Here is an 8,105-nt window from a genome sequence, read left to right on the forward strand (position 1 = left end):
TACCACGCCTTCTTGCCTTGGTTCTAGTTTGGAATCAACTGACCCTTCTTCATCTCAAATAGTAATCGTATGGAGTTCCTTTCTTGGGTTAGTCTTATTGTTGCTAGGCAAGCAACTTTGTGGTCTGTCAGAGATCAACTTAGCAAGCTGACCTATTTGATTCTCGAGCCCTTGAATTGACACTTGCTAATTTTAAGCGCTGGTTTGGTGTCTTGGGAATGTGTTTCTAAAACCAAGATGAATTTCGTTAGCATCTCCTCATGGTTCAACTTCTTTTTCTGCTGGTAAGGTGGTTGAAAGCCTGGAGGGGGTTGTGGTCTGTGATTGCCTTGACCACCCCAAGAGAAATTGGGATGGTTCCTCCAACCTGCATTGTAAGTATTACTATAAGGGTTATTCTGAGGTCTAGAATTGTTACTCATATAATTGACTTGTTCGTTCGTATTGCTAGGGTCGTAGGCTAGGCATTCTAGATTATTCATTCCTCCTCCACTTGTGTTACACTACATCACCGGATGTACCTACGTAGAGATACGTAAACCATCAATATTTTTATTTAAGAGCTCTACCTGATTTGATAACATGGTGACCATGTCGAGGTTGAAAACACCAGCGGCTTTTGTCAGCTTTGTTTTCATGACTTGCCACTGATAATTATTTAGTGACATCTCTTCAATGAATCATAAGCCTCCTCAAGTGTTTTGTTATTTAGAGTCCCGCTAGCAGCTGCATTGATCAACTACCTAGTTGAGGGGTTCGAACCGTTGTAAAAAGCTTGAACTTGTAGCCATAAAGGTAATCCATGGTGAAGGCACCTTCTCAATAAGTCCTTATACCTCTCCCATGCATCGTAAAGAGTTTCTAAATCCATCTGCACAAAAGAAGAGATATCATTCCTCAACTTCTTCGTTGTAGCTGGCGAAAAATACTTTAGTAAAAACTTTTTGGTCATTTGTTCCTAAGTAGTGATGGAACCTCGTGGTAATGAGTTCAACCACTATTTAGCTTTGTTTCTTAATGAAAAGGGAAATAAACAAAGGTGAATGACATCATTAGAAACGCCATTTATTTTGAAAATATCACAGAATTCTAAGAAGTTGTCCAAATGAGTATTTGGGTCTTCATCCTACAAACGATCAAACTGAACAAACTGTTGAATCATTTGTATAGTGTTAGGTTTCAGTTGAAAATTATTTGCAGCAATTGCAGGCCTAACAATACTCGATTCAGCCCCCGCTAAATCAGGCTTAGCATAATCGTACATAGTACGAGGAGCAAGGTTCTGATTCACAGGATTTGCGACAACCACAAGAGGTAGTGGATTATTTTAATTTTTAGCCATCTCCTCGGTATTATTGGTTTCGTCCTCGTGCTCTTCCTCTATATATTGTAGACTTCACCTTATTTCTCTACAATTTCTACGAGCTGTACTTTCAATTTCATTGTCAAAAAGTAGAGGTCCTAACGGGTTTCTTCTAGTCATAAACTATAAGAACCTACCAGAAGCAAACAAAAGGAAAGTTAGTAATTAAAATTAAAACTAAAACAAAAAAATACAATAAAATAAAAATGGCTAAATTAATAAAAATCAAGCATTCCTAATATCTTAGTCCTCGACAACAACACCAAAAACTTAATGATCATTTTATGAACCACTAAACTAGACTACAATCACAACTAAGGCAAGCGCACCAATCAAATGGTAATATAGTTATGGTGAGTCCAGAGTATCGTATCCACAAGGACTAAAAGTACTAGTATCAATTTTCTTTCTATTATTTATCCTAAAATAAAAGGGGTTTGTTCTAATTTAGAATTAACTAACTAATTAACTACTCTACGGGACAAAGAGTGAAGAAAATAACCGAATAAACCAATAATAAAGGCAATACCCAAGGAAGAATCCACCTAGACTTCACTTATTATTCTGACTCTGAATCAAATGATTTATTCACTTGTCTTGATCCGTAGAAATCCTTAATTTTTGTTAATAACTCTTTCGAGACTAAGAACAACTGACTCTAGGTTGATTAATCGAAATCTCTTTCTAAGTAAAATCCCTATCTTCGTATTAACTCGATCTATGGATTCCCTTATTAGATTTGACTCTAATCCAGCAGATTTATGTACCTTATTTCTAGGGTTGCATGCAACTCCGCTTAATTTTGTGAGATCTACTTTTAAACAGGGACTTTAGCTCCACTGAATAAGCACATCAAGCTTGGAATAATATCATAAAAATATTAAAGAAAGAATTAATAATACTTAATTAAGAACAAGAATAAGTATTTATCATTAAATTCAGAATATTAAATAATAAGATCTATCTTAGGTTTCATCTTCCCTAGTTATCTAAGGAATTTAGTTCATAATATAAAAGGAAGACATCTCAAATTTAGACAAACAACAAAACATGAAAAACCCAAATAAACTTCGAGAGAAATTTGAATGGATATCTTCAATCTTGACATGGATCTTCTTATGAGATGATTCCAACGGCTTCCTTCAAGTAATTTTGGCTTTCTGCTCTTCATCCTCCATTAGGTCTACGTTTAGTGTGTTTATATAAACTTTAGAATGCACAGAAACCCTAAAATTTGGCTTTTTCTGTGTATTTGGGAAACAGGTAGCGATATCAACACGGGCTTCCACATGGGCGTGTGGCCAGCCCATGCGGATCACACTGGCATGTGCTCAGCCTATGTGGTATTCATCTTGGCAGTGTGGATCTTTCAATTAGCCCGTTTGTCCATTTTTGGCCCATTTTCTACTTCTTTTGTTCCCTTATCCTTTCTTAAGTAAAAAAAACATGAAATTAAAGGATTAAGAGCATCTAATTGTAACGCCCTAAATTTGGGCCTAGGAGAAATGGGCTTCACGTATCGGAGGAATTGGAATTTAGTTGTGCAACTGAATGACACAATTGCATGTTTGGTATGGTGGTTAAGTGAATTAGGTGTGTTTAGGGATGTTTGAGAAGTCTTGGGTTCAAATCTAGGCTTTAGCAAAATTTTAGTTTTTATCTTAAGTGAATCTGAACATTAGCACATATGTCTTATAGTTAATTGGGGATAAAATGTGACATAAAGAGCCTTGTGGCTTGGTGGCAAGTGGCATGTGGAGCATTCGAGAGGGCTTGGGTTCGAAACCCATGGCAGGCAGGGGATGATTATTTTGCTACTTGGGATGGCAAGAGTTTGAAGTGGATTTGGACTCTATCGTGTGAGAGTTTGAACTGGTCTTGGGAGTGGATCATGGAGAGATAATGGGAGGATTATGTGGAGAAATTTGTGAAGTTTGATTTGGGGGAGGAGTTGGCTGAATTTGGGAGTCTATGGGTGCCTATTCACTCATGGACTTAGTGCCGAATGGGATTCAGTCATTTTAGTTTCGGCATTTGCTCCTTCTCTTTTTTTGGTTTTGTGCAATTTTGGTAGCTGAGGTGTATTTCGACCATTTGGGCTCTTTTGCTTTTATCGACCATTTGGTTCTGTGCAAGTTTCTAGTACGAAATTGCTTTGAAATATTAATTAGGAGGTCTTAAATAGCAATTTTACCAATTCTAAGTGATGGACAAAAATTGGACATGGATGGAATTTTTGAAAGTTTAGTGAGGAAGGGCATTTTGGTCATTTGGTAATTAAAAGAAATAAAAATGGAAAATGAAGCCAAAATTGACTCATCTTTCTCATGGAGGCCTAAATTAGCATGGGGGAAGCCATGGCTCGGGTTTTCAAGCTTTCTAAGCTCAATAGTAAGTTCGTTCTAACCCTGTTTTTCAAGTTCTTTACGTTTTTGGAATCCCGGTAATTTGATTAAGCTTATTATAGCAATAATTTAAGCTAGAGTTCATATTTGGAAAAATACCCATAGGTGAAATGTGTTTATTTAGCTATTTTATAATAAAATATGAGGTTTTAAATTATGTTAGACAACTTGTGCTACTCGGTTTTGAGTGAAAACGAGTAAAAGGGCTTAATCGGTAAAAATACCTAATAGTCATAAGTATATGTTAGAGTGAGGATTTGATGTTGCCATAGAAGGGAAAAGTGATGATCATGTCATAAAACATAAGAATAAGGGATGAAGTTTGATTCCCGAGCCTAGGGGCAAAAGTGTAAATATGCAAAAGTTTAGGGGAAAAATTGTAATTTTGCCAAAGTTTGAGTTAATGACTGTTTTGAATAGTACATTAATTAGATAAGTAAAATATGATGTTTTAGATCCCAGAAAACGAGATTTGAACCTAGAATGAGAGAAAAATCTAAAATTGCGAAAGTTGGTAAAATGACCGTTTTAGTATCGATGTAAGTTCATATGTATAATAAGTAGTAATTTATGCATGTTTAAATGTAAAATTGATATAATCATTATGATTTCCAAGGTGTTGAAAGTATGTAAGTTGGTATGATAATAATACAACAATAATGTTGTAATTTATATTTGAAAGTTAAATTTAGTGAATTAATTGAATTATATTAAATTAAATGATTATGGTGCCAAGTTTATGAATTGATTTAAAAATATGTCTATGGTACATGAAGTGCATTAAATTATCATACATAAATGTGATTTCTATGATTATGGATATTATGGGAAATTGTAAGTTCATATGATTTTAATAAGGCAATGTGTAATTTAATGTTATTGCCTTGATATTAAATGAGATTTAAGTTTATATGTAAGTAATAAATCAATATTACTTGTATTATGATATTTTATAATAATATTGGAAATATGTTTGTGGATAATTACTTGATTGGTAAAATTGTTGGAAAAGAGAGAAATCTCGGTTGAACCTTGGAAAGATTGGATGATCTGAGATAGTATGTAGCTAGGTCACATGTATGGTGCTGAGTGCACATCATGTGTACAAGAGAGCTACAAGACATTATGATGTAGCTAGGTCGTATGCGTGATACTATGTGTACACCATGTAGACAAGAGAGCTACGGGATATATGTAGCTAGGTCGCATGCGTGGTTCCAGGTGAAGGACATCATGTAGACAAGAGAGCTACGAGATAAATTGGCTAGGTCACATTGGTGGTACTGAGTGTTCACCATGTGTACAAGAGAGTCGAACTATATGATAGGTGGAGCTATGTGCTGAAACCACCAACTATCGAGGATTGATCCGAAGTGTTTAACGGGAGACTCTCTATGTATTGCTTTGTGAGTTTTGTGATGAATAAGTGCAGGAACTTGATTATGTGAATGATGTGTTCATTAAGTGACCAGGATGTGGTAAGGTTATAAACAAGTAAGTTATACATGAGGATGATTTTATGGTGACCTTGTGATGATGGGCCTATACTTGTCATGTATGAAATGTGGTGAAAATTATTTGTGATATGTATGTTAAAATGAGGTTAATACAAAGAAGATGTGAAAGAGTGAATTAGCAATAAAACTGTTTTGGACAGTAGCAGTGATGTGATTTTGAAAAATCACCAAAAATAGTATAAATTGAATCAGAGACTGAATGAGATATCAAATTAAATCCTAATGAGTCTAATTTCATATAAAAGTAACAGAGCAAGAAAATGAGTTCTATATTTTTAGATATTTATGTTTTTGTGAGACTGGTTCAGAATGCTTACGTGATCCCCTATTCTGACTTTGGAAAATCACAAAAATTTGGATAAAAATAATTAGAGACTTAAAATTATATTTTTAAATCCCTAATGAGTCTATCTTCATGATAAATCAATAAGAACATTATCTAAGTTCTTTACTATGAGATAATTAATTTTTAGTGAAGAGAGGTCAGAACTGTTAGAAAGTGAAATAGGGGAAATTTTAATGAATAAAATGTACTAATTGGATAAACAAAAAATTATGAAAATTTTATGGTGGAAATATATGTGAGTCTAGCTTAAGGGGAAATTTACGGATCTTAATTTGGAGCTCTGTAGCTCGAATTATAAATAAGTAAGTGACTATCACTTGTGTGGACAGTTTGATGTGAGCGTTTATTAGTAAATTGTGAAATCGTACTTACAAGAATGCTATATACATTAAGGATGTGGAATAGAGAGGAGAAGGAGGAGGAAAATAAATATATGTGGAATACATGGAAACTATGGTATATGAAATATTGATATAATGAAATAAATGATATGTGTTTATAAGAAAACAAAAAGAGAATGATATGTATCATGACATGTATATATATATGACTAGTCTCAATGTAATGCTTGTTGGGTATGGAGTTGAACTGAAATGTTTCAGGAAAACATGTTATTTTGCGCATCTGAATTATGGTGTTTTATAAAGATATGATCTAGTTTTAAATATCAATGCTTGATGATTAAGCTGAAGATATTTGCTAAGATGAGAATCTTGGTATAAATATATAAGTGGTACTATAATAAACAAGGTAAAATGAGTATGAGAGACACATGTATGATGACATAAAAATGCTATGTTTGTGGTTTAATTGAGAATATTTAATCATTAAATGAATACCGTGTTATATGGTTTTGATTTTGTATAAGTGTGTAAGAGATTAAGGTTGATCAAAGCTTGGAAAATAGCCTAGGTATATTCCACACAGGCAGAGACACGACCATGTGTCTTAGCCGTGTATGGAACACGACTTTGGGACACGGGCGTGTGGAGCCTTAAAGCATGAAATTTCCAAGATTTTCGTAAGTTCTCAGTTTAGTCCTGAACCCTTTCTAAAGTATGTTTTGGGCTTCGTAGACTCAAATAAGGGACTATGTGTAAGTGAATGAACGTTTTGAAATATGAATGAAATTTTATGGCCCGTATTTTAGTTTAATGTTTGTATGTTTGTCTGGTAACGCCTTGTACCTTATCCCGGCATCCGGTACGGGTAAAGGGTGTTACAGGCCAACATTATCCTTATATACTCATAAATAGAGACAAGGTTTAGTGGAAAAATTAGATAATTCTATTGACAACCTTGATTCTCGTGATTAAACGCACTTAACAAGTTTTAGGTCAGATAATCTATGAAATTCTAGTTAGATTCTAACTAAGTCTTCACTAAGTCTAAACATTACTTTCTAAGTCATCAAACACTAAATATAAAACAAGTGTAATCAAACTTTGAACATAACGAGTGCTTTCAAAACATTTGGGTTGGATGGATACTTAGCTAAAGAGTCTGCAAAACCCTACAGTTCGCCAAAAATTGGAGTTCGCAAAATGGCTAATCCCACAAAGTGCTCTATTTAGCCAAAACAAATACTTTACTTACTCAATTCTACCCTTGACTTTGCCAATTATACGCTAGACAAAAACTGAATATTGGGTCTCTGTAAAGCAAACAGTTACAATTCTCTCCACTTAGAAAATTTCATTGTTGATATTTACACTTGTGAAAATTTAAATGTATTGTTCTTTCTTTAAACTTTCCCTTTGCCAAGTAGCTTCTTCTATAATATGATTCCTCCATATCACTTTTACTAATACGATCCTCTTATTTCTTAACTTTTTCGCTTATTTGGCTAAAATGCAAGAATGGTCCTCTTCATAAGATAGATTTGGCTCTATTTCTATGTCTTCAATTTGTACCACATTATTTGGATTTTGTTAATACCACCACATTATTTGGATATACCTTCGTAACATAGAAACGTAGAACACATTGTGAATCTCCGATAGTTCTGGTGGTAATGCCAACTCTTGATGGCCAACATTATCCTTATATACTCATGAAATGGAGACAAGGTTTAGTGGAAAAATCAGATAATTCCATTGACACTCTTGATTCCCGTGATTAAACACACTTAAAAAGTTTTAGGTCAAATCATATACAAAATTATAGTTCGATTCTAACTAAGTCTTAACTAAATCCAAACATTACTTTGTAAGTCATCAAACACTAAATATAAAAAAACTCTAATCAAACTATGAACATAATGAGTTCTTACAAAACATTTGTGGTGGGTGGATACTTAGCTAAAGAATCTACCAAACCCTAGAGTTTGCCAAAATTGAGTTCGCAAAATGGCTAATCCTCGCAAAGTGCTCTATTTAGCCAAAACAAATACTTTACTTACTCAATTCTACCCTTGACTTTACCAATTATACGCTAGATAATAACTAAATATTGGGTCTCAGCCCACAGTTACA

At 34.0% G+C, this 8,105-nt stretch overlaps 1 non-coding gene across 1 annotated transcript; it reads left to right on the plus strand.

Annotated features, from left to right (window-relative positions):
• Positions 1-797: 797 nt before the first annotated feature.
• On the plus strand, positions 798-904 carry LOC128295795 (small nucleolar RNA R71). The gene has a single exon (XR_008286345.1). It is a non-coding gene; the product is annotated as a small nucleolar RNA R71 (small nucleolar RNA).
• Positions 905-8,105: the final 7,201 nt, after the last annotated feature.

Source organism: Gossypium arboreum, chromosome 7, assembly GCF_025698485.1.
Source record: "Gossypium arboreum isolate Shixiya-1 chromosome 7, ASM2569848v2, whole genome shotgun sequence".
Taxonomy (NCBI): domain Eukaryota; kingdom Viridiplantae; phylum Streptophyta; class Magnoliopsida; order Malvales; family Malvaceae; genus Gossypium; species Gossypium arboreum.